Here is a 3,859-nt window from a genome sequence, read left to right on the forward strand (position 1 = left end):
CTCAGGTCTCTTCCGACCCTAGAAACTATGAAACTATGAAGCAATAACAGTTGCTATTATGTGGTACTCAGTCAGTCTTCTTGCCCAACCAGTCCAAATTTGCTGTCCATCTAACCCAGTCCAACATCCTTGTCCAGCTCCTGTCTCTTCAGACTTCTTGCCTCAATTAACATTTTTCCTATGAGCCATTCATGCCAAATGGTAAATTTGTACAACTTTTAGGCATCTGAAAACAACATCTTACAGTAGGAAATGGAAAGCATCCTTGTTAACAAACCAAAGTAACACTATTGGCCCTCCCTGTAACTCTTAATATGGTAGTATGCATGTTCCAATCTTCTGGATCATTTATATGGCAGAAAACACTTCAAGTCTAATCACTCCCAGTGTAAAACACACCTGTGAAGCTGTCAGCCTTCTGCACCCCTGTGTATGATGGATGTAGTCTGGCCACTTTATCCAGGACACTCAGTGTCATGCATGCAACCTGGAAAAGAGGGTTTGGGAGGGGTTGGAAGCACAGTGCTATACATGATAACAAAGCAGGAGTCCAAAGATGAAGGGTCCCAAGCTGGGAGTCCAAAGCCGAGGGGTCACAAATTAGTCTAGAGATGAAGGTTCAAGGCAGAGGAAGCAGGCAGGAAGAAGACCGAGGATGCAGGCAGGGAAATGGTTCAGGCAGATACAAGCAGGGAAAACAGGGAACCAAGGATCATGGAACAGACCAGGAATCAGGAACACTGGGACAAGACAAAGGGGAGCCTAGCTTGATGAAAGCCTACAAAGCACTGCAAGTGCTACTGTTTATATGCACTCCCATGATTTGGCCGGTCCCAATGAAGCTATAAGGGTCAGATGAGGCTTGTCTGGGCAGCAAGTAGACAGTTTCTTGACACTCAGCACCCTAGGAAGGTTAGGAATAGGGAAACCGAAAGTCTGAGAGAATGGTGATGAGGTTCGTGGTAACGCATAACTAGTGGCTGCAAAATGTCAGTTGAAAAAGAATGCTGCTTGCTTCTCCCCATAAGTACAGTGAGTAGCACTGATTGATGCAAAAGCTACACTACTTGGGGGAAGGTTGTTGATCTTGTAGAAGGGCATAGGCAGGCAAGAAGTCACAAGTAAGCATCCAGGAAAGCAGGGATATACAACTACCTGGTACAATTGGATTGGGCAGAAAGAGAAAGTCTCTGCTGGCAGAGTGGAAGTACTGGCCAAATCCAAGAGGGAATCTGGAAGAGGTCCTATAGGGGCAAGGGAAACCCTGGAACAAGGACAAGGGAGTGAGAGAGATCAGGAGACCAAACTCTTAAAAGAGTCTCAGTGGTCCAGATTCAAGGGGAAAGGCCAAGAAAAGATCTGTGAGATAAAGGGATTACCAGGTTTTGAACCAGTTTTCAGAGAAGAAGTTGTCAGAGACGCCTGTAGATTTTGAGACAACATCTTGACTGGTCCGGGACAAGGCCTTGAATAACACAGTACTGGGCTTAGCTAGAAGTGGGGAAACTAACTGTGGCAAGGTAGCTCCTGTGAAATCCCATAGGTTGCTTCCTCAGGTAAAAGGTGAGCTGGAGCATATCAAAAGTGACTACAGGGCTTAGGGCTTAGGGTGAGGGGGTCTGGGATTCAGGTTGTGTACTTGTCGATCCTTTTGATAATTGGAAAGGGCTTGGGCAGGAGCAGGTGTATCTTGCAGATCAACACCTGGCTGCACAGGTGGTGCTGCCATCAAGGCTTTGGCTTCTTTGACCATGGCATGTTCTTCCAAGAAAAAGGATTGCTGGGATCCACTTGACAAAGAAAGGGGAGAGCATCTTCACAGACAGGCTTGCTAATCTAGTGAGGAGGGCTTTAAACTAGGTTCACCAGGGGATGGAGACCAAAGCACTGAGGAAAGAGAGGAAGTGGGTGACCTGCAGGAAGGGCAAGCAGGAGGGGGCAGCAAGGGAGGTGTTCCCATTCTTCCTGAGAAACCAGGGTGTGGGAATGGAGGCACAGTAGGCATGGTAGGGAGATGGAGGTGGTCCCCACTGTCGTGGGAGAAGGTCAAGCCCTGCAGGAGCGGCCAGGAACCTTGGTGGGGAAGGGCGGTGAGTGATACCAAGACTTGGCAGGTAGCTGGACAAGGAAAGAGAGCCGAGCAGCAGCTGGTCCAGCATGTGGCAGGGAAGGCATGACTAACACGCGGTGGTGGGTGCAGGAGTGATTAGCTCCCAAAGTTGGTAGCCCCCCACTACCCCTTTTGAGGAGAGTAAGCAGAGGAATTCTATGTCGAGTCTTCCCTGCTCCTCAGGGGGGCAAAAGGGTCTGGGAAACCAGAGTCCCCTATATTTTGATGACAGGCAACTGGTGCCTTCACAGGGAGTGAAGGGCCTTGTGAAATTATTGTTACCCCAGACTGGGGCATGTTTAGTTGGTCTGAGGGCTGGCCTGAAAATTAAGGACCAGCCCCGTGGAGATTTTGAGGACTGGACACCCTACCCCGCTCAGGGCAGGCCTCGGGGGGTGGGGGGTGGGGAGGGAGGGATGAAGAGAGATCATCCTGGGGAAAAGGTCCAAGGAGTCTGGACCCTCCAGGCCATGGATGTGGTAAGGGTGGGGTAAAGGGGAGGTTTGGAGTCGCATGAAGAAAGATCCAGGTCAGTGACGCCGCTGGGCCCACCAACAGGAACTGCCTCCCCATCCATCAACATCAAAGTCATGGCAGAAGAGTAGCGGCACTGCCTCAGAACCATCTAGATGGCCCGAAGGTGTGGTCCCACCCTGATGTCACTGAGGAGGAAGGCGCCAGCCAAGAAGGTGCCAAAGCCATATAATACCTACCGACAACACAGGGCAATTGACTAGTTACCTTAGGTGCCTGTACATGAATACACAAAGACTGGGAAGCAAGCAGGAAAACTGGAAGTCCTCACACAGTCATGGAACTATGGTGTGATTGGAATAACAGGGACTTGGTGGGATAGTTCACATGACTGCAGCACTGTCATGGATGGGTAAAAACTCTCGAGGCAGGACAGGCATGGAAGAAGAGGAGTTGCACTTTATGTAAAAGAACCATATGATTGCTCAGAGTTCCAGTATGAAACTGGAGATAGGCCTGTCAAAAGTCTCTAGGTTAGGGTCAGAGGAGAAAACAACAAGGGTGATGTCATGGTGGGGGTGTCTGCTATAGACCACCAGATCAGGAGAAAGTGGTGGATGAAGCTAAGCCTTCTTCAAACAGCTAGTGGAAGTTTTCCAATCACAGGCTCTGGTTCTCATGGGGGACTTCAATCACCCTGACATGTGGTGGGAGGGCAATACAGTAGTGCACAGGCAATCCAGGAAGTTTTTGGAGAGTGTTGAGGACAACCTCCTGGTGCAAGTGCTGGTGTGGCAAACTAGGGGCCGTTCTCTTCTTGACGTGGTTGTGACAGAGTGGCCAGGACTGAAAAGAAAAGAACCCTGCACACACTCTGCCCCTCACCTAGAAGGGGTCTGGGAACTTCTGGAATGGCACAGGGACCTGGGAGCAGGGCTGGCCGGTTCGGAGCTGGGTCTCAATTCTGGCTGCACCAGGGACAGCAGCCTAGCCAGGAACCAAGGGCAGGGCTGGGGCAAGTCAGATTCTTGTGTTGAGGCAGACCAGTCCAGGCACGTCTCCCCTGATGACAAGCAGCAAGCCAGCTGCAGGCACACTTGTTAACCCCGCAAGTAACACGAGCTACAGCTGTGTGGCAGAGCTGGAACCAGATTGGCAGCAGAACTCAGATACACTCCTTAAGAAACCTCAGCAGTTGAGACATGGAGGGACACAGACAGCAGCATATGCAGAGTGACAGACTAGTGAGGAACAGCAGAGGTTCTCAGCTTTCCC

General features: G+C 50.4%; 1 protein-coding gene across 2 annotated transcripts in view; it reads right to left on the reverse strand.

The window, feature by feature from the left end:
* Positions 1-3,859, reverse strand: part of ARNTL (aryl hydrocarbon receptor nuclear translocator like) — a 108,590-nt gene that overhangs the window by 39,446 nt on the left and 65,285 nt on the right. The gene's annotated exons all lie outside the window — the stretch shown is intronic.

Source organism: Gavialis gangeticus, unplaced genomic scaffold (assembly GCF_001723915.1).
Source record: "Gavialis gangeticus isolate Ggan-Ray unplaced genomic scaffold, GavGan_comp1, whole genome shotgun sequence".
NCBI lineage: Eukaryota > Metazoa > Chordata > Crocodylia > Gavialidae > Gavialis > Gavialis gangeticus.